At 51.7% G+C, this 22,947-nt stretch overlaps 1 protein-coding gene across 1 annotated transcript in view; it reads left to right on the top strand.

Annotated features, from left to right (window-relative positions):
* Positions 1-22,947, top strand: part of LOC121459795 (VPS10 domain-containing receptor SorCS2) — a 220,149-nt gene that overhangs the window by 134,317 nt on the left and 62,885 nt on the right. The gene's annotated exons all lie outside the window — the stretch shown is intronic.

Genomic DNA, 22,947 nt, shown 5'->3' with positions numbered 1-22,947 from the left:
CACTGTTGCAAGTTCAGAAAGCATGTTCAGTTATTCAGCCCCATATGGGGTCATGACCTGCAGCTGAAGCTTTGGTCTAGGTAACACACATGTTCCTGACAGCTTTTCTATCTGTCCCTTCTTGTATTCAGATGGTCTTTAAAAATTGCCTTGTGTCTGGGTGCCTGATGTTCCGAAACAATGTCGCCTCATCCCCGCAGCGGCTGTAGACACAGAAACATTATGCTCACCCACAGACAAATCAGAGCACAGAAGACGGCAGACTTACTCCAAGACAGTCACACCCAGCTGTGGGTGGATCTGAGGTCCAGCCAAGGTTCTGACTCCAGACTGGGGCTTAGGTTGCTGGGGTCCACCAGTGTGGATCCTTGTTCACTCTGTTGATTAGGAGCAGGGTTCCTCGGGAAGCCCGTATTCCCAGATCCCATGGTAAAGGAGTGGCCAACTAGATGTGGGTTCCCAACCCTCATCCCGGGGCTCAGTCCTTCCTGCTGCCTGTCTCCCCAGGGGTTCTTCCGAGTGCCCTCAATCATACATAGTGAGCTTGGCTCTGACTGATGTGGTCTTCCTGTGTTTGGCTTGAGGTCACACAGCAGTAGACCTTAGACAGGATCTGAGGACAAGCAGCTGCTTAGTAAGCAGCTTCAGAGGTGACATAGGGGAAGGACTTGGGACAACAAGCTAAGGAAGTCTACCGAGATCTGAGATCACACACTTAATTAGCTGCAAACCCCTGCCCAGCTGCCCCAGCCTCCTGTCCTAACCTGCCTGTTCAGGCCTCCTACGCCAGCTGTCGTGCCCCAGCATTCTTAAACCCACCCTTCCACCCCAACCCACCTTACCTACCTGCCCCCACCTTCCTGCCTCCTCTCTCCTGCCCCAGTCCTCCCTCTCACTCCACAAGTAAGCGGCCCCTGATGCAAGCGCAGTGGAGACCTCGCCAGGGCTGGTTTCAGTTACTGGAATGGGAGCAGCCAGGGCATAAGTGGATCTCGTTTCTTGTTTTCTCAAATCATAGTCATTGAATGACCCCATCTGAGGGGTCAAGAGCTGGTATGCAATGAGGGACAGCGCTCGAGGGAACTCTTGGCACAGAGAGGAGAGAGCCCGGAGGGCCCTGAGCAGACGCTGTGAAGCCAGCGGAGGCTGTTGCATTCCCTCCTTTAGCGCTGTGGAAGGCAGCTCTCACACTCACTCCCAGTGAGGAAACTGAGGCACAGAGATGTGAAGAGAGTCCTAGGGGGACCCCTCTATATGCTTCCTTCTGTGTCGGGGACAAGATAGTCCCTAGTCAGGGAAGACTGCCACTGAGGGAGACTACAGCTCTGTCCCTCAGGAGACAGCTGCAGGGTGGGGAGGTGGAGGAGGTTCCCAGCTCCCAGTTTGGCAGGACTGCCCCAAGTGTCTAAGCAGGGCAGGAATCAGACAAAGAGCCACAGAGCCCCCTCCCCACAGCTCCTTGTGCCCTCAGGCAAAAGTCCCAGCCTATAACAGCCACCAGGGGTCATTCCTGCTCCAGGACCTTCCTTCCACCCCCTTCCCTGCCCTGCCAGAACCAACTGGCACTGCCCCTTTCTCACCCTCCTCAGCTCACCCCAGCCCCACCCCCGCAATCCTGCCACCGCCACTCCCACCCTGCCTCCACCCTGTGCCTCCCAAGGAAGGACTTTTGACAGGCTGGTCAGTGGCCTTTTCTAGAAGCCCCACCCTCTTACTGAGCCTCTCTGCTTTGGGAATATTTGCCTGTCTCTTCCCCTTGTCTTATGATTCTGTGGCTAAAGACATAGAATCAATCTTTCTTTCTTTCTTCTTTTCTTTTTGTTATAAATAAAAGACAGCACCCCACCATAGACCCTACCTTTACATCTTTATAAATTGCCATATTTGGTTTATGCAGCTTTCAAGCCTGGGAACAGGGTCCATGTTCCTGCCCTACAGCCTGAATGCCCTGAACTCATGAAGCTAGAACACACTGGTGCCTGTTAGCGGGTTTTTTTGTTCTTTGTTTTAAGACGGGAGCTCATGTAGCCCAAACTAGCCTTGAACCTTCTCTGTAGCAGACGGGATAACCGTGAACTTTCTGATCCACCTGCCTCCCAAGTACTAAGATTGCACGCATGTGTCACCCCACCTGGTTTGTGCAGCCCTTGGGATTTAACTTAAGGCTGAGTGCACGCTAGACAAGCGCTCTACCCACTGAGCCACATCCCAGCCCTCCACAAGCAGACTGGTTAGACAGGCAACTTGGGACAGCAGAAGCTGGGCCCCACCACAGCCAGGCCCCGGGGGAGAAAGCTACCCAGGGCAGAGAGAGTCCCAACTGGTGGCCTTCATTGCCGTTTCTCGGCAAAGTGCTCTGAGAAGCCTGGGTTCCCCACCCTGGGTGCTGAGATGCACTTGGCCTCGGGCTGGCTGGAATAGAATAGGCTGGTTTTGCTGGTTCCTCTTAGCTTGGGATGGTACCATTCAGCAGTTCTGTTCTTGAGACTAGCAAGCAGGAGACAGAGCCTGGAGTCCTCAGAGATCTGCCCTTCACACCGCCAGAGGCCCAGCCTGCTAAACTTTCCCCACTCCCAGAAAAGTCTTGGTCTTGGCAGGATTTCATTCAACTCTGCTGTCACCTTTTCCAGGCAGTACTCCAGATGCTTGCAATTCAGACATTCCCTTTCCAACTCTTCCCCATCCCCAGCCTCTGGGGCTTCTTCCCTCCTGGCCTTCATTGGTCTTTGTAGTTTTGGGGTTGAGCTTCCTGAATGATGGGAACCATATCCTGCTCTGTGTCCATGGCCCCCAGACTACATATAAACAACAGGATGACATACTGAACAGAGCAGCAGCAAGGGTGGTGAAGGCTCCTAGGAGCAAAACAGAAGTGACCCTGTGACGTGCTGTGGGAGATGAGGGGGCCAAGTCCAGGACAGATGCTGTGACATATCCGCATAGCACCATTTCTGTATCTTAGTTCATTATCCTACCCTCAGTCTGTCACACAGAGTCCCTCTAGCCCTGTGAGCCAGTGCCACAAACCAACCCTGGTCTCTGTGTCTGGCATTGCCATCGCACCAACATTGCTTGGCTGTTGTCCGGGTGGACACGCTGGTGAGTCCCTGACTGAAGTGACCAGCAGACGCTGCTCTGTAATCGTGAGGTGGTGATTAGTTCGCCAATGCCTGCTCTGGACAGCTTCTCCGGCCCAGGCCTATTAGAAGGACGTGCTCAGGAGAGTTCACAGTGTCAGAGGGTTTTTTGGAGCTCCTACCAGCACCAAGATGACTGGCTTTCAAATGCTTTCAGGGAAGTCAATTGGGCACTAGCCAAGGACATTGTGGAGAAATGGCTTTTAGATGTCCCATTCACCATGCCACCCATCCCTGTGTGTTCCCTTCCAAGGTGCACTGCATCACTGTGCCAATTACATGACATCAGCAAGGGACAAAGATGAGGACCCAGGGCTGTACTCTTCAGAAGCTGTGGGTCTGTACCTCAGGGGACAGAGTCCTCTGTCCTCACTCTGGTCCCACATCTTCACCTGGGGGTGGTGCATGGGTGCCTCAAAAACTATGGCAAAGTAGTAGGGGTGTCTACCCTGTCTTACTGGTAGATCCTTTTCTTCTGTGGGCCTCTTGAAGGGTCTAAAACCCAGAAAGCAGGAATGACCAGTTCTAATGGACTGCAAGAGGAAAGGGTGGCTGCCCTGCTACCAAGCCTGGCATCTGGAGTCTCAGGGAAACAACTTCTCACTGGGTGGGGGAGAAAGAATACAGGGGGTCTCGGTAGCAGGCAGAAACCCCCCCCCACACACACACACAAAGAACAAGACTGTGCACTGGAGTGTCCCTCAGTCACTGAGTTCCCAGAAGTTCATAAAGATGTCTGGCCTTCAACCCACGCAAAGTCGCAGGGACAAGAGAGGAGAAAGGCAGCTCCGCCTGTCACACTCCCCTGAGCAGCACCGTGAATAGCCCTCCCAGGGCGCACATGTAGGAAGGGATGGGTTGTTGGCAGCTACCAGGGCTGTGAAAGGTTGCTGAGGAACTGAGGGGCAGGACAAACCTTCCCTAGGATTGTCACCTCTAAAGACTGACACCAAGGCCTGGGTGGATCACCTGAAGCCTGTGTGACAGAGGTGCTGTTTGCTGAGTCTGCCAGGTGCGGATGAAGCAGTCGGGGACAGAGGTTGAGAGGCCTGGGGTCTGCTCACCTGTCTCTCTCCTGTCCTCAAGCTGATATCACACCCATGGAGTGGCCAGTGCGTGGTCTGGGTTGCAGGGATTACATGGGGGGGGGGGGCATGGTCTTCTTCAAGTTGACTTGTGAACTTTGAACCCACCATCAAAGTCCCTCTGGAAGTGGCCTGGGCATGGAAATACATGGTTTTGCTTACTGCCAGCTCCTTGGTCTTTGTGTTCCTGTAGCCACAAGCAAAAGTTGGTTTGAATGGTTTTGTGGAGAAAATTAAAAGATTCACTGTTCTCCACGGCACAGGAAAGCCAGGCAAAGGTCATCTCGGTATTTGTATATGGCATGACTGCCCCAACTTCCTCCCCTTGTGACCTTTGACTGCCATTGTGGGTAGTGGGGGAGCTGGAGTAGGGTGGAAGTTCTAGGACCTTGGGCCGAGACACAGTGCCCTGCAGCTTCCAGAAGCAGCTGCCTGAGCCCACAGTGGGCACCCGTGATCCAGAGAGGGACTCTGGCCTTGTCCTTGGTCCTGGCCTCTATTTGTGAGTCTGTTGTTGGATGTGTTCGGGAGCCTGGGGTTTAACTTCATGGGGCATGGCATGGAGAGCTGAGAAACGGTGGGTGACCTGTTGGGCACATGGGAGGAGGTGGAGCTGGAGGTCAAGCCGAGCACCTTGAGAAAGGACACTGAAATCGGATCATGAAATGGTGAGATCACCCAGACAGAACATGACGGGACTCCAAGATGGTTTCATGGTGGTTGGCTACAGAGTGGAAGGAAAGAGGCTTGGGTATGGGAGGACAGAGAGGGAACATGGGGTCAGCAGAAGAGGACAACACCTGCCTCCAAATCTCTACTGGATGTCCAGGCGAGCTCCCACGGCTGCCTCCAGGACAGGCCTCAGCCTAAGCCATCAGTGTCCCCATGTGTAGGTATAATGCCCAGGTAGGACCAAAGATCCTCGTCCTCAGTAAACCTGCAGCTTCCAGCAGAACCTGCCAGGAGTCCGGCCTGGCGTAAAGGAGCTGTGTGCTGCAGTGTGAGCCACCCCAGTGCCACAGCGCGTCCATACTTCCAGTGTCTGTCACGTGCGTTCGTCATAGGTTTGTCCTAGCCTGTGGGCCCAGGATGATTGGGACAAAACAAGTCAGGGCTGACTCAGAGCGCCCTATGGCAGGCCCGTGTCATTCACAGCTCCTCCTTTGAAAGGTAGAAAAGGGGGAGACCTTGGGAAGAAGCTATTTTTAAACCCAGGCCCCTGCCCTGACCCAAGCCCAGGTCAGTGCTGCTCCCCAGACTGCAGGCTGCTGCTGTGTCCTGGGATATCTGAGAGGGAGGGAAGGACATGTGGCCTACAGCCTACTGTCCCCACTCTTGGTGCACACGTCGCTCTTCCAGGCTCTTGAGCCACGTTCTGTTAAAGCAGCTTTGCCAACTGGTTCCCCATGCTCAGTGATGCTGGCATGAAGTCCCCACTTCCCTTCCCCCAGGGACTGACGGACCCCTTGACACCACTTAGACCCAAATTCTTCTCTCACAATGACTGCCACTCATCATAGGTAATAAGGAGCCACAGCTGGCCTCACACTGGCCACAGGGGACCAGTGGGCTCTGAACCCACGCCAGAGACTCAAGTGCAGTGTGCATAAAAAGTTTAGAAAGAACTGAGTTAAATTTGAATTTCACATAAGCAACGAACTATTCTTACTGTGTCTCAAATATCATACATATATTTATACTAAGCATTTGTTCGTTTACTGGAAAATTTTATCCAGGCCATCCTATGGGCTGGCAGCTTTGCTTCCCCTAGGCTCCAGCCACTGAGGACATGTTTTGGGGAATGGAGTCAAGCCTGCCAGCGACCTCCAAGCTCGGTGGCTGAGGTGGTGGCACATCACCCCAGTTACACACTCGGGGAGAGACTGGCTTTCATCTGGAAGCATCCTGAGCCTTCCCCATCCATGCTGAGAGCAATGTCTCCCCAGATGCCCTCCCTCACAGCTCCAGGTCTGGCTCCCCTCCAGTTTCCTTATAAGACGTGCCCAGGTAAATCCCTCCCTGGGAACTTCCAGGGCTAATTATGCCACATCAAGCCACAAAATGAGTTTTGCAAAGTTGCCCCAGCCACGATGGAGCTGCCGTGCAACCTAATTATAAAACCCATGGCGCTGGAAATCTCAAGGCAGAGCGACTTGGACATGACGGAGACATGTTTTATGCTCATAACTCAAAGAGCTTGTTTTAAAAACAGACTGTAAAACCATTTAATTACTTGGTTTTAAAACCAGCCATGTGGAAATTATGTTTCTTCAATGTGCATTTTGGATGTGATTTCTGGCAAGCAAGCTCCACGGTGGTTCACAGCACTCCAGGCTCCCCCAAAGCAGCCTTCCTGGGCCTTCCCCAAGGCCCTCATATGACCCACTAAACCCCTCAGCAAAGGTGAGGAGCCAGGGCCCAGAGACAAGGCCTAGAATGGTAGCTCATGAGAAGGAGACACACAAAACTTGGAATAGATGATAAACTTCCATTCTTTCACTGCCTATTCATCCACTTATCCACCCACCCTTACACTGCATCCCACACCACACTTATCAAGCTACATACTCTCCACCTATTTACCTACCCACCCATCTTTCTGCTCTTGTTCATCCATCTATCCATGTCTACTCATCCATTCAGCTATGCTCCCTTCTGTTCACTCATCCACTCATCTATTCTTCCACCCACCAAACCCATTTACTCATCCATTCATCAACCCACCTTTCCATCCATCCACTCACCCAACTGCGTATCCATCCACCCAAGTATCCACCTTCTACCCTCCTACCTATCCATCCATTTCCCCATTCACTCTTTACCCGTCAACTCATTTCCCACTCATTTGATCATCTTCTATCCATCCACCATCCCCTCTTTTACATTTCTACTCATCCACCCATCCATCTACTCACCACTCACTCCCTACTATTGATCTGCATAATCAAAGCCAGTTGATTGTCTTACCTATTTGTGTTTCTGTTCACCCTTCCAAGTATTTACTTGTGCACACACACACATACACACACAAACTACATTTATATGTATGTATGCATATTATATGTATATATATATATGTTCATCCATGAATCCATCCATCATGCATGTGTCATCTGTCTGTATAGTCATCTACTCACTACTTATCAATATATATGCATATATATATACATACATACACAGCCCTCCACCCACACGTACATGTGCACTCCTTCATGCACAATGATGCAGCAAGCCTTTAGCCTTTAGACAGCTCTTCCTGTACCTGGTTTCTGGGCAAGCAGAAGTGGAGTGAGCACCATGTACTCTCCAGCCCTAGGACTGTCAGAGCAGGGAGACTCTGAAACCAAGGTCCTGACGAGCGGTGATAAAGTGGAGGAGTGAGACGTGCTCCGTGGAGGAAGTCCTTTTGAGTTGGTCGTTGATCCCCCAGCTTTCCCTCTGTCCTTTGAGATCTCACCATCACCACTTCAGATACCACCTAACACCCCAGGGCTTCCCAGCCCCAGTGTCCACTCAGATTCCAAGCTGTGGAATGACATCTCCTCCACCTGGTGACCCACTGGCATCGTGGGGGTCTCCATCTTGTGACATTGTTTTCTGCTCCTGTAACTACCTCCCAAAGGCACCTCAGAAAGTTTTGCCAATGTCATACAAAGGCTATTATCTCCTTTCTCCCCATCACTGAATCACGCATCGTGTGCCATGTTCTTCCCCCGCTGTCTCCATCAGGTGCCAAGTGTCTGTTATCATCTGGGTCAATGTGTAGTTACACACACTGGCACTGTGAACAACTCTGGCATCTGTGGCTCCCACTGCAGGCCTGTGAGGCAGCAATGGGAGTTCTCTGCCTTGTTTAGAACCTAAGCTGAGACCAGCGATGGGAGTTCATCAGTGAAAGCCATGGCAGGGCTCCCTTTTCAGCATATATGCTCCTGTCTCCCAACTGGCAGCCAGTCAGGTCAATTGTATTGTGTCAATCAATTAATCTGATGATTCCAAGCCTCCCCAAGTACTTCCCCTCCTGCTGCCCATGAAGTCAATCCGCTACTCTGACCTATCATAGCTAAGAGCCGGCATCCGCATAGTAGATCAGCGGTAAGAATCTGCTCCAGGCTTCTGTGACACCATACACTGTTGCCCAGGGGAGGAGATGCCTAAGCAGTTTCTAGAGGCTTTGCTGGCACTGGCTGTGAGTAGTGGGATGTCAGCAGATGCCCAGTTAGAGCCTGGCCTATGGAGGGGAGTATGCGGAAGTGGACAAAAGAACCATGAACAGGTCCTTCCAGGACCTACCTATCACAGCTACCTATAGTTGCCCTCCCTCTGCCCCCGCCCTGTGTGTGTGTGTGTGTGTGTGTGTGTGTGTGTGTGTGTGTGTGTACATATGCACTAGGGCAATCATGATGAATTCAGAAGTGTAGAACATGTTTTTCCTGACATGTGAAGCTCTTTTGCTGAACAAAATCTTACAGAGAAGCACAAAGAATAGATCAAAAGCAGGCAGTGCAGCTGTGACAAGGCTTGGGGCTAGAAACACTGTCACCTGTCACCTGCTCAGCCACACTCACAGAGCTGGGCACCCTCAGAGAAGAGTGTTAACCTCTCTGGAAAATGGGGATCATGAGGCTCTGCATCTTGGGAGGGACCAAGAGTGGACATGTGACATGGCCGGACATCTAGTGACAGTGAATTACACCTGTCACCTTGACTTCAGGGTGTCAGTGTGGCTGCTACACCTGCGTTTCACACACTGTCACATCTCCCCAGTGTCCCAGCAATTCTATGAGTTATAATTAGCATGATTGGGATTAATTTAATGGCATTCTGGTAAAGAGTACTACATCCTGCCCTGAAGCCCAGCCCTTCTTCCCTGGGTCCTCCAGAGGGAGAGATGCCCAGAGGAGCCTTAATTAGGGAAAGACTGGCACGTTCCTTGACAAGCTGTAATACCCGCCCCCTGCCCTTCCCCAACCCCAGCCTGAAGCTCAGGAGATAGAAGAGACAAAGAGAGGCTATCCAGTGCCTTCTTGCTTTCCAAGGCTTGGGTTGAGCCTCCCAGGGTCACTGAACTGATTCCAGGCCACGTGGACTCACATAGCTAGAGGTCAGCTCAGGTGTGCTGCCCGCACAGCTCTTTCTCTGCTGGGATGGTCCTGGTAAGGAGAGAAACGTCCAGGCAGAGGTGGGAGGCGTCCCATCACCAGGAGCATTCAAGCGAAGCTCAGAGATACAGGTGATGATTTCCCATCATAAATCCCTCATGGTCAAGCTTGCCCTCAGCCAGCTCCATCTCTGCAACTCAACCAGGGCCGAGCTTCAGGTGTCATTGAATTTTAGAGGAGGTTGGAACCATCTTACCTTACCTGATTCGCATCCAAACCCAGTCTTGCCCTCTGTTTTATGCCTGTGGAAGAGACCATGACCAGGCCACCACTGGGAGGACTCTGGGTACAGAACAACTTGCACCCTTTCTCTCAGGACACCTTTTTGGTCAGATCTCTGGTCTTGTAGTCTCCCTGCAGTGTCTGTGGGCCCTTGGAAAATCTCCTCCAGAGCCCTCTTCTTGAGAATGATGTCACCATTCCTTTCCCAACAAAAAGACAAGAAGGAACTGGCGAAACACATGGCCACCACCACTGCCATGTTCAAGGACTACATGATAACATTAGAAGTCATGCCTTTCTGTGACTACCAGTACCTCAGTTCCATAACCACTAGTGATCAGAGCTACCAGCATCCCATATTGCCAGTTATTAATACCCCACCACTGGTTATCAATATACAGACACCAATATAACACTACTAATGCCTTAAGACATCAATAGCCTACCACCAATATTCAGTTGACTCAAAAACATCACACCCTGCCACTGACCATGGGGCTGCAAGACAACACATCCCACCACTGACAAGGCTCAGACACCACAGCCTGCCACTGACTCAGAACACCCGTGATGAGGCTTGGACATAGTGATGTATACAGAATGTCAGCAGGACCTTCCATCCTCACCGTGTTTGAGCTTTTTGTGGTACTGCCCTGTCTGATCCAACTGACCTGTGGATCTTGTTCTTTCTGGTCCGTATCCCATCTCTGCACCATCTCTCTGCCTCCCTCCATGCATTGTGGCTTGGTGCTTCCCTGTCACATGTCTGCAGCTCAGGCCTTGGCCTCCTCCAACACCATGGCCTCCTCATCACCTTGCTGCAAGATGGGTCTCCTGACCCATCCGCTCTCCTTTATGTTTCGTTAAAACTCTTCCTGACAGGGGCTGGAGAGATGGCTCAGCAGTTAAGGGCATTGCCTGCTCTTCCAAAGGTCCTGAGTTCAATTCCCAGCAACCACATGGTGGCTCACAACCATCTGTAATGAAGTCTGGTGCCTTCATCTTCTGTCCCGCGGGCATACATGCAAACAGAGTATTGTATACATAATAAAAAAACTCTTCCTGACAGCATGGGGCCTCCCAACCCCTCTTTGTTAAGGGCCTGAGTCCTCCTTTGAGTTCACATTGCTTGTTTCTACCTGTCTGACATTGCCTGTCTGTCTTCCAGTCTGCCTCGTGAAGCCAAGGATCTTGACAGCACTCACTCTCTAGTTCAGCTAAGGGTGGACACAAAGGACTGGAGGGCTCCTCGTGTGTGTCCTTTCTCATCTCTGTAGGTGGGTGTCAGAGTGACCACCTTGCTTACTTCCAGGCTCCACATTGCCAGACACTGTGTGGCTGGGAGAGGAGCTGCTGTCTCTGGGACCTGGGCATTGCTGTCTTGAGATACTTGAAATTATTGGTTTTTAAGAAGGTAAAGTTTGTGTGGCTCCCAGAGGTCCATGCCCCACTGGCTTTGCTGCTGCAACCCTGTTCTGACTGGATATACCATAGTAGGAGCTTATGGCAAAAGTAGCTTATTGACCCCACGGTGGCCAGGAAGCAAAGAGAGAAAAATGTAGAGGAGGGGCCTTGGGTCCTGTCCCCTTCAAGGTCACACCCCCCCACGAGCCTCCCCACAGGTTCCACCACTTCTACACAGGGTGGGGGCCAAGCCTCCAACGCATGGGCCTTAGGGAGATCCCTATCTAAACGCCTGCAAGGACTGGCTCACTTCAGTGGAGCACCGTTTAAAAGACGCAGAAAGCATTCTGTCTACTCCTGGCACACGGTGGATGGAAACGAGGATGTGTGTGATTGTCCTGGGTGTGGTTGAAGAGAAGGTGTTATTGTAGATATGAGGGAGAACACAGCTGGAGACATCTGGAAGAGCCAAGACTGAACATGGTCGGCAGAATGGACCAAGCCATAAGAAGGGAGAGAGGGAGAGAGAAAGAGAAGAGAGAGGGGAAAGAGAGGGGACCAGGAGCCAAGAGTAGAGGGTCATGAGAGAAGCCAAGGGCAGAACCAGGACAGCACATGGCCAAAGTATATGAGTTGTATAGGAATCAGAAGTTGAGGGAGGGAAGTGAAGCTCAGGGGCTGGAGAGTTTTGGGGGAGCGGGAGGGGCAAGAAGTCCCTAAGAGGAGCCAGGACGCTGGAACAGATACTTGCTGTTCTGAGAGAAACTGGCAGCCAGATCTGATACGTAAGCAGGCACCTCAGTTAGCCATTTGTTCCCAGGTTCTTGGGACCAATACACAGTAAGCACTAATCCAAGCCGGATAATTTGTCGCCTGTGTTGTCCACGCTGAATAATCAGTGTGCCACCGCCATGTCACTCAAGGTATCAGCTATGGCTGGAGACTGGGGTTTCCTGTGTAAGGTTCTTCTCCTGCCATACAGGAAGCTGCCACTGTAAGGGTCAAAGAGGAAGCGACAGTGAGGGCCAAAGAGGGAGCTGCACTGTGGGCCATTCAGCTCTATCCTCACTGGGTTCTCTGAACAGACGACCAACGGTTCCTAAGTGAACATGCAGGGCAGGGCAGGGCAGGGCAAGTGGCTCTGGGTCACCATCACCCACCCCCAGGGACAATGACCAGAACGGTCGAGCTGAGGAAGTGCTTTAGCCACCTGGACTAGGGGTGGCAATGGCATCCTAGCCTCTGGTTGTGAATGTTTGACTCGAAAGCCTTAGGGACCACTACCCAGGCGCAGTCAGCTCTGCAAAGCCGGAATACTAACGGTGCTGCCACGCGTTCCCTCGCCTTCCGTTGTTCAATTAGGGCAGATGAATGAACAAATTGTTCACTGATCTAATCTTACACAGTTAGCACAACTGTCCTGATAAAAGACAATCTCACAAAACACAGTCACTCCCGAGAATTCACCATCCTCCACACTCTGCCCAGGCAAATGAGCTTCTTTGCATTGTCGGCGAGATGCCTTCAGACAGGCAAACAAACGCAATTAAGCCACATTCCCTCCAGGGCCGCCATGCCCAGCCCCTCAGAGAGCAGAGGTCTCAACAATGGCCCCGCCTTGAGTTTCATGTTATTGACAAGATTACCCATAAATCAAGGTTGTAGAACATGAGGGTGAGTTGCTTTTATGTCTCCTGAAATACGTCTTCCGTCTTTGATGACTATCGATCAGGTGCCAGGTTTCAAGGCAGACCCTGGCCAAGGGGAAAGCAGGCCCCTCCTCTCAGTTTACAAGTGTGCCCAGGGACGGTTCTTGGCATTTCAGCAATTGTCAAGTCAGTAATTAAAGCTGAACCAGACCTTAACTGGCAATCACATCTGTGATGGTGTTTGAGTGGCTGTTTAACTAAATCAGTGCTGGGTGCTGCTCACCGGCGCAAGCGTTCACACAGAGGCAGGATAGCAAGACGGCAAGCAGAGCCACGCACGCATCAACATGGGAGCTTATGGTTGTGTGGCCCTGGGTAAGTCATTTCCCCTCCAGGCTCCTGCTCCTCTGTCTGGAAGAGAGACAAGGGCATCTCCCACCCAGGCTGCTCTGAAAGACTACCATTTGTGTTGATGAATACATCCTGTCCAGAAGATGGGGTTGAGGGGGTTGTGCTCTTTGGTCACCATGGTGATCCCAACACTCCACATAGCCCTAATGTAGATAAATAACAGGAATCCTATGTATGGTACCTCCACAACCCCCGCACCCTGCATCCTGTCAATCACTACCTCTGGGCCCAGTTCTCCCCCTCCCTTCCTTCATAAGCTCTGAAGTAACTGTTATGCCCAGATCACAGAGTCCCCCAAAGACCAACAAGGAGTCTGAATCCGTATGCAAAGGCAAAGAGTCTTTATTCAAACTTGTGCTTTGACCCTTTGTGTGTCTGACACAATGGTACAAGTTCAGAGGGTCTCGAGCTCAGTTGGGGGTGGGCTTTTTTTTAATCATAGTAGAGGTTTGGGTGAGGGATTTCTAAGGTTCCTGACCACTGATTGGCTGACATTTATCTAGGCGTGTCTTGGTGAAAGGAGACGGGTGTGTGCTGGGCTAAGGGACATCTGGGGATCCTATCTACAATGATTGGAACATTAGGTCTTTTCCCCTTGGATGCTGATTGCTTCATTCCTTGGTGGTGCCTGGTTGGTCTCAGTTTGTAGTCTTTCTTGGAGTCAGGTGTTGCATTTGGGTTAACCAAAACTCAGGCCTACTTTCTGGCTGGTCTCTATCGAGACTATCATGGCAACAATTTTGCCAAGCTGCCCTCCTACAGTAACCTTTCTCTAGGTTTGGTGGTGAAGGAGATCTTACTCATACTCTCAGGCACTTGAATACTTCATCCCTAGTTGGTGGCACAGCTTAAGAAGGCTTAGGGAATGGGAGTTGTTGAAGGAAGTATCTCACTGGAGGTGGGCCTTGAGAGTTTAAAGACGCTTCTAGTTCATTTTCTCTGCTCCATGCTTGTGGTTCAGGCTGTGAGTCCTCAGCTTCCTGCTCCTGTAGCCAGGCCTTCACTCTGTCGTCATGGACTCTAACCCTCGGGAACCATGAGCCCACATAAGCTCTTTCTTCTCAGAGTTGCCTTAGTCATGATACTTATTCTAGCAACAGAGAAGTCACTGCTCTGTCAGGTAAGGGCAGTTGAGGCGCCCAGCTGAGAACCAACTGTGTCCCTGCTTCGAGATGGACAGGCAGTACCATCTATCCACTCTTGCTGTAGCCTGCTAGCTCCTGGTGGATTTGTTTGTTCCTTCCTTCCCGGGGGTGGTGGGCATATGTATGCCACAGTGCACATATAGGGGTCTCAGGGCAAGTTGGTAGGTTCTTTCCCCCAACCGTGGTCCCAGGGATTGAACTCGGGTCATCGGGTTTGTACACCAAGTGCTTTCATGCCCTGAGCCCTCTCGTCTCTCAGCACTCCTGGTAAATTTCTAAGGCAGTACAGCAGTTCCCAGCTGGGGGCCCAGGGCGCTCTGATACTGTTGTGATGTATTCTGCACAATGGGAGCTCAGATCTCTTGGGAATCATGCTGTGACCAGGTGTCATCTGCATCCCGCCCCAGCAGATATTTCCATTCTGTCACCTTGATGCAGGAACGAATTCTCTAGCTCACAGCAAGCTCACACTGCTGGAAGATTGTCATGAGGCAGCCAAGTCCTGGATCTTGTAGGTCAAAGATGAGAAGTCAAAGACATGAGCACCAAAGACAGGACTCTGTACAGAGAATGGTCTGCATGGAGTGTGCATTGTTCAGTAAGCAGGGAGAGAGTGGACCAGATCCTGGTATTTGACTGGCAGAATAGTTCTAGATCTATCCATCATAAGGCTTTAATCAGAAACTACAGCAAGTATGGGAAAGGAGTTTAATATTGGGCTCCCAAGGCTTCCCTAAATGGTAGATAGGATGGAGGAGTGAAGGTCATGGGCTGAGGTGAAGGTCACATGTTAAGATGACTGTCCCAGACTGGAGGGAAGGTCGCAGACCTGAGTATAAGAAGACTGGAAACTGCTGTCCATTGTCTCAGCTGTCCTCTCGTCCTGTGCTGGTCCTGGGAAGGATGCTGGTGTTCTGGTGGAAGCTCTACCCCAGCCCCCAGCATCCATATACCCAAAGAGTCTGGAATGTTCTGATAGAAGTTCCACCTCATTCCCCTCCCTCATCTCTTTCTCCCCAATCCCCGCCTCATCTCAGAAAGCCCACCAAACAGAGCTCCTCCCCGGAGATGCCTCAAGACCATCCCCACAGGGTATTTAAACTGCTCCCTATAAAACAGACACATGGGTTTTGGTCTCTTTTCTCCATCTTCTGGGGGCATTATCTGGGAGCGTTTTACCCATTAAACCTGGCCTTTTTCTAATTTGGTTTGATGTGGTCTGATTTGGATTGCTGCGTTGGCCGGGAGGCTGATCAGGGGCAGAAACCTTTCAGCTGGGAGCACGAGCAAGGCCCTGGGCCAGCCCAGAGAATCTGTGGAAGACCAGTGAACCTGCTCTCAACCTGTCTGCTCTCAACCTGTCCGCTCTCATGTGAAGACTGCTCAGTCTAGCATGTCATGACGGTGGGGGGATGGGCTGGCAATCAGGCCAGTTCTTTTCCATGTCACACTATCTCATTTCAAAGCAGTCAAGAGAGCACACTCCAAATGACCTTCCCTGGAGTAAGCCAAGCCACATCTGGCTCCCGGCCCCATGGGTGGGCATGCCATCCTCAAATGCCTGTCTCCAGGCCAGCTTCCTGCCAGGCTTGCCTTGAGGATCTCTCCCTCCCCTGGGCATGTCCCAAGAACCCTCGGGGCTCAGACTGACCCCTGGTCATCTTCCTAAACCAGTCATCCTGTCTCCTATCCACATACATGTGAATGATACAGCCATACACATCTGCCCATGCCAGCAGGTCAGAGACTTCTATGTGGTGCATGTCACTCAGTCCCTACCAAAGCCTCCGAATCCCAACTACAAGGCATCTTTAGCAGCCATCCATCCTCTCCAGCATGCTGCCTTTGTCTCAAGTCTCATTTAGCTAACCCACCTGGCTCCACAGGTCCCATCCTCTTGTTTACCCAAGGCCATAACTCAGGCAAACTCTCTCAGGGGTTACCAAATAGACCACTTCTGCCACTCTAGAGATCCCTCCTGTGTGTACCAGTGCTCCCCCCATTTGCAAGTCTTGGGGAACGAGAAAGGTCTGGGCTAGAGAATTCTTATTTCTCATGACTCACTCGGCCCCAGATGAGATTCTAGCAGGTTCTAATTTCAGATCTGGGGGTGGGTGCCTCGCTGTTTGTCTCCACTGTCTGCATCTCCAGCCGTCAAAACCAAGTTTCCTGAGTTCCCAGCTGGCTCCAGCTGGCTAGCCAGGAACAGGTTGCTCAGTAGACAGGTGACACCAAGTCTTGAGCTTGGGCTGGAAGCCCCACCCCCAACACATATACACAATCACACATACGCACGTAATGGAGAGAGAAGGTCTGTGGGACTGCCAGGCAGGGCTCTAGCAAGCAAAGATGACGTATACTTTCTTTGTTTTCTGTAAGCCCCACATAAGTGACTGTATCCAATGTGTGCCACTGGGGCAGGCTGGCTGTTAGCGCTACCTTTTGGAAGAGATGGGCTGAAAGTTTCATGGCAGGAAATGGACCAGGGAGGTGACATCTAGCATCTTGTGGTCAGAGAAACCGCAAGAAGCCTCCAAGGGAAATGGTCAAAGGGATGCATCAAACTAGGAGGTACAAACTGGTGTCCCGTGGACCCCAGCAGACAGGAAGGAGAGCTGACTGAAGCTGGAGCCCAGAAGAAGGCATGTCGACCCATAAGCAGCTGGAATTCCTGATATGGCCAAGGCAGAGATCTAGCACAGATGCCACCCATCCTACCCCCACTTCTGCCAGGAGCTCCCCGAGCCCTTCCTGCATGGCTGACATTCTATAGAAGCCATCTGCCTGCTGCAGCAGGGGAGCAGGGTGGGGTCACACATGGTCAATGCTCCAGAACATGGAGACCCTCTCTCTGTCTCTGCAGGCCTTAGGGACAGAGGTATTTTTGGAGGAGAGGTTCACCACAATAGGGACTCAGGCCATGTGTGTGCACTGACTGGGGGTGGGGGAGGTCCATGGAGCCTTCATGCAGTCAGAAATCCATCCCTAACATTTTGGTGACTTGTAGAGTTCTGGGAGTTATCTCTGGCCCTTGAGCTAGGGAGAGGGGCCTTTGAAGGATCTTCTGTTGTATCAAGCTCCCTGGTGCTTGTTAGTTGCCTTCCAGACAGAAGCAACCGTGCCCTAGGCCTTGGGTGGTGCAGAGGAACATCAAGGGAGGGGAGTTGGTGCAGTCACACTAGCAGTGAGCTCCATACACCAGGCCCTCAGCCTCTCTGGCCTCAGCATCTCCTCTGAGAAGTGAGGGCAATCGCAGTTCGTTGGCAGGAATGCTGAGTGCTCTCAGTGCCCAATATACCTGTCCCTGTCCCACGCCCCTGCCCCTGTGCTGGCCCCTGCAGCTTACTACTCTTTCCGGAGGCTCAGGCTTTAATTTGCCCAGCCATCAGTCAAAGGAACGTGTCAAATATTTCAACAGCATGTTTGAACATGTTGCCTCTGATTTCAGGAAACCCAGCCTCACGGCCCCCAGGACCTAGCTCAGGTACCATATGTCTCCCCCAGAATAGAAAGCGGTAAAAATACACTGTTGAAAATAGAGTCTGCCTCTCAATTTGGAAGTACAATCTGCCTGCGAGCTACTAATTGATTTGCTTTTTGCCCCAGTATTCCCATCCTTGTCAGCACCTCACCCCCACTCTTTCCTGGCTCACTCTCCCAGCCCAAAGGCAGAAAATAGACCCTGGTGAGATTATTGGGCCCTTAGTACCTCTCACCCCAGGGTCACCGAGACAGAGCCCTGGGCCCACCTGAGGGGGTGGTGGCCCCTGCCCAGTGCTCTTACTCAGTAATGAAGTCCCAGCACCTACTTGGTGTCGGTTGAGGTGTCTGGGCTGGGATGTGGCTACAGCAGATGGACCCAGCTCTGCCACGCTGTAGGGGGGCTTCCCTGGAGAGAGCACAAGGGGTCACAAGGTTAGTGGTGCAGGTGATTCGGGTGAGGGTCAGGGAACCTCACTGACTCTGTACCAGGGAGGGTCTCCAGAAGAGGCAGTCTCTGGAGAGAGCCTTGGTGGACAGGAAGCTATTTAACAATCAGATATTGGGGCACAGGTTGACAGGTGTGGGGCCACCTGCAGATAGGGCTCCATTACCTGGGAGTTTCCACACAAGAACTTTTGAAGCTTTGGCTAGTTCCTATGTGGTCTTGAATCATGGTAGAAGTTCAAGGTCAGCTTCTCAGTCATCAGTACCAGAGTTGGGGCATCTCCATCCTCTTGGGTATGTATTTGTGCAGGGAGCAGCACATGCCCAGAAAGGCAAGGTGCCTATCGTCTCAGCCCACTGCAGAAATACAGAACTAGGGTGATTGACTGATACAGGAGCCTGGGATGGGGATGGGAGGTGGGCCAGGGACTTTGGACTACCCTAGTCTGCCCGTCAAATCTACCCATTCAAGGCCCACCTGTGTGCACCTCCTCAGAGAAGGTCCCCTGGCTCATAGTTCGTTAGCCATAGAAGAATGAATGAATGAATGAATGAATGAATGAGCCTTCACTAATGTGTGCTACCAGGAGCAGTGAGGAGGAAGAAGTGAATGAGACTTTCTGGCTGTTGACCTCTAGGCTACTTGAATATTCATGCAGATATTCTCCCAAAGAGAAAAACAAACACAGGATCCTATGGGAGTCCAAGTGGAGGTGGGGCTAGCCTTCCTCTCATCCTTGCATGCATTATATCCCCTATCCCAGGATGGAACAATTGCCAACCCCACCCACACCTGTGCTGGTGGTCACTAGAGGTACAACACAGGAGTTGCTCAGAGCACGCAATTCAAACAGGAGGCCCGCGACAAGCAATTGCAGCATCAGAATACATCACAGGAAAGAGCATTAATGAGGGGCATATGGGTTCTGGGAAGAAGATTGGCCAAACCAGGGGTGCACCCACCCAGAATCTGGGGTGGAGAAAGGATGTTAAGTGGGTGTTTGGTGAGCCAAACACAGGGCGTCTAGGTGGCTTGTGTCAGTTTTCTTCTTGTCCAGGTATCTACACATAGTTTGAATTATCTTTGGAAGGACAAAAGGATGTGCCAGAGGGACACGGGGAGGAGCTGAAAGTTCCTGAGAGCTCCAGCTGGATGCTCTGAGGAAAACTGTTTATGAATTACAATGCAAAGTGTAAAATAAATATTCATGAGCCCCCGGCGATATAACTGAATGATTAAGTAAACAGCAGGGGAGGCGCGGCCAGCTCTAGTGCAAAATTCCAGTCACTTCATAGCTGTTTCACCCTCGGAGGCAGGACGCCATCCCACTCCAAAGAGGACAGACAAGCGAGCCACAGCAAAGGAGCCTGGCAGAGGCCACCTGGCAGCAGGGCACAGGCACCACAGGGTGTCCTGGTGACCGTGCCACCCTCTGTGATCTTGAGCGAATACCATCGCAGTGGTGTTTCTTGGGAGATCACAGACGAATATGGAAAACACACTAGCTGAGGCTCCCTGGAGGGACCCCTGCAGGAACCAGTCTGTAGGCCTCCCCACAGCCACATAATTGAAGCAGGCGAAGCTAAAAATGTCCCCAACGGGATCCAAGAAGACCTGACCAACTAATCACACAGTGTCTGATATGAGGTCCTGGGTCAGAACCAGGCAGTCAGCAGCATCTGAGCCCAGTGTGGTGTTTAGATACTACTAATCGGCAGACCTCTATGCCCTCATTGTGACAGTGGGCACATCTTCCACCTGGAACCATTACAAATAAGTTTATTTAAGTAAAATCTGGAATCCTAAGTCTCCACTTTAAACTGACCTCTGCTCTGGCTTCCTCTGTGGCCTTTGGTTTTCTCTGCTTTCACTCATTCCTGCTTGCGGCCACATCACTTGCCAATGCAGAGTGCCACGTGCTTCCCATAACCCAGTCACTGTAACGAAGGGCGCAGAATCCATCACCCGCGGCTCCCACCCTGTATCCGTTCTCAGTGCCCCTCTGCAGCCCTTCCCTGAGGTACCCTGCTCCTCTGCACGCGCAGGCTCATCTCTTTGCTCTGTTACGGAGAGTCTCTCCCATGCCTTCCTGAACAAAGATAGTGGGCTTTATGCTGGAAGAGACTAATTAATGTTCCCAGGGAGCTCGTTAAGATTCCTTGAAAAGAAGACATGATGGAATTATCATTGGCTCACTTAGAGCGGAGCAAGCACTCTGTGCAGCCCACTGATCCTCATGGGCCCTTCATTGTTTTCTCCAGAGAAGCTTGACCTCTGAAAGGCCATCGCGGCAGCATCCAGACAGAGGCTGGTCTCTGCCCTGCGCCCTCCTGGAGCTGTGTGTTGCTCAACTATGCTGGTTCCCCCAGGCCCAGCAGAGGGTCTTTTTCACCATAATGCCCCGCAGAGCGTGTCACTGCCTTCACCACAGGGATTACAGAGCCAATAGCTCTGGCACCCCTTGCCTGGATGCTGTGTGATGGGGTCACTTTCCCAGCTTACCCAGACCTCCTGACCCTAAGGTCTGGCTTATAAGGAGCTCTCCAATTGCCCCTTTCAACGCTGAAGCCCTCCTGTGACCCACAGTGTGACAACAGGGTCTTGGCTACCTTTCTGGACTACGCCATGAAATAGAGGGGAGTCCCAAGAAGCCCAAAGGAGAAGGTATCCTTGGGGACTCTGCAGCATAAAAAGTTTAAAAGGTGGTGGGTAGGTGGCCTTCAGTGCACAGGGGGTGCCTTACACCAGGGTTCCCCAAGGGTCTTGGACACCACAAAACTGGGTACCATGGTGACTTCCTCTTAGGAGGCTTTGATGAGGCAGAACACAGTGTGGAACCAGAGACCACCGCAGTAATGGAGTTTCATTAGCTAGTTTCAGAGCCACACAGGACGTGAGGTGCTCATCCAGCCTGTGGGTCTCCTGTCACCTCAGATGCAGCACAGAAGGGTATGGTGTGCACATCAAAGGGACGTGGCATTCCCCACAAGACCAAGCTGCCAGCCTCCCAAATGGCCCACTCCAGTGAGCCCCTCAGGCACCTGCCTCCAGCAGAACAAAATATATGTTGTGGAACTGTAAGACAGATGTGATGTCCCCCACCCCATCACCCCGGGCAGAGCTTCTGCCACAGCTAGGGATGTATGTGACAGGGCTGAGTACGGACTGTTCTCTCAGGGTGAAGGCAGGGCATCCAAGGGAGGGTGTGCTGGATTCCACTCCAGGAGGTTCAGGGGACCATTGCTCTCTGCCTCTTCTAACGCCATGTATCCAGCAGCCCCATGTCCACATCTCTGTGCCCTTGTCTCCTCTTATGGGGACACTGCCGGTGGACTTACCCTAAGTCTAGGATGGCTTTCTCTTGAGGTCCTGTACTTATCACCAGTGACCATGCTTCCAAGTAAAGTCCTTGTTGTGACGGCTACGTCCGGAAGATGGACGGATGTTTGTATCCTTCACGTAGAACATACTGACTAGTATTCAATTCACAGGCCACCGCAAATCTATTGGCCGCAATTGCCAACTAGTGCCGAATCCCTTGATAGCTGGTCAAGGTAAAAACTGACTCTTTTTTCTAATTTTTGTTGTTATTGTTGTTGTTTTTGGTTTTTAGAGATAGGGTTTCTCTGTAGCTTTGGATCCTGTCCTGGAACTCACTATGTAGACTAGGCTGACCTTGAACTCACAGATATCCACCTGCCTCTGCCTCCCAAGTGCTAGGATTAAAGGCATGTGCCACAACTGCCCAGCTGCCAATCTTAATCACCAATATAAACTCTCGGATCACAGTCGCATAGCACACAGATGTATGTGCACGCATGTGCACATGTTTTTGTCCTTATTTCTTTTTGGTCATGTTAAGAAGAGAGACCCTCAACTGAGTAGGAAATCTTCTCTACCAATGGTTGGTGTAAGAGAGCTCAGCTCACTGTGAGTGGTGCCAACTCTGTGCGAGTGATCCTGGGTGCTGTAAGAAAGCAGGCTTAGCAAGCCAGTGAACAGCCCTCCAAGGCCCCTGCTGCAGCTCCTGCCTCCTGGTCCCTGCTGTGTTTGAGTTCCTGCCCTGACTTCCCTCAGTGTTGGAGCAACCGGAGGGTTGTGAGCTGAAACAAACCCTTCCCGCCCCAAGTTGCTTTTGATCATGGTATTTAACACAGCGATAGAAACCCTCACTGAAACAGTAGGCTACAGCATGGTGACAGAGGACCGAAGAGGCCGCAGCTCGCAGCTGAGTTCAAGGAGTTTGTGAGATCTAGCTGGAGGCAAGCAGACAGCCGATGTGGGTGGAAGGCGACTCGCTGTGCGAACAAGATAATGAAGCATGCTGGGGGCTGTGCTGCCAAGTCAGCCACGGGCTCAGAGCTGAGCTGAGCTTCCGTGCCAATCACACTTCAGGAAAGAGGTGCAGAACAGAGGTGTGAAGCGGAGGGCAGGACCAGATCCAGAGGATGAACAGATGTCAGGTCATATGGGCGAACAGGCAGGCAGGGAGGGGGGACGGCAGTTGGAGTGACCGTATCAACCATGGGAACTGAGTTAAGCCTATGCCTTCAAGACACTTGGGAGTTCTCGGCTTTATGCTCCTGATGCTCACATGAGTCAGAGGACAGGTCACCATCATGGTGTTAGGTGACCTCTTCTTTCCAGAGTCCAGGTAAGGGTGTTTCACCCTTTCCTCAGTCTGCTGTGTCTGATAAATCCCTGACCTGTTTTTCCTGGTGTGATTTAATATGTCCATTTACTCTGGGGGAGGGGGCAGTTTACTTTGATAAGTCTCAAGGGTGACCTCTATCTGCTTTTAGGA

The sequence above is a fragment of the Microtus oregoni genome, unplaced genomic scaffold (genome assembly GCF_018167655.1).
Source record: "Microtus oregoni isolate MIOR12 unplaced genomic scaffold, Mior012 000019F_ref0000042, whole genome shotgun sequence".
Classification (NCBI taxonomy): Eukaryota; Metazoa; Chordata; class Mammalia; order Rodentia; family Cricetidae; genus Microtus; species Microtus oregoni.
The sequence above is the reverse complement of the archived record's forward strand: the minus strand, read 5'-3'. Positions and strand labels throughout refer to the sequence as shown.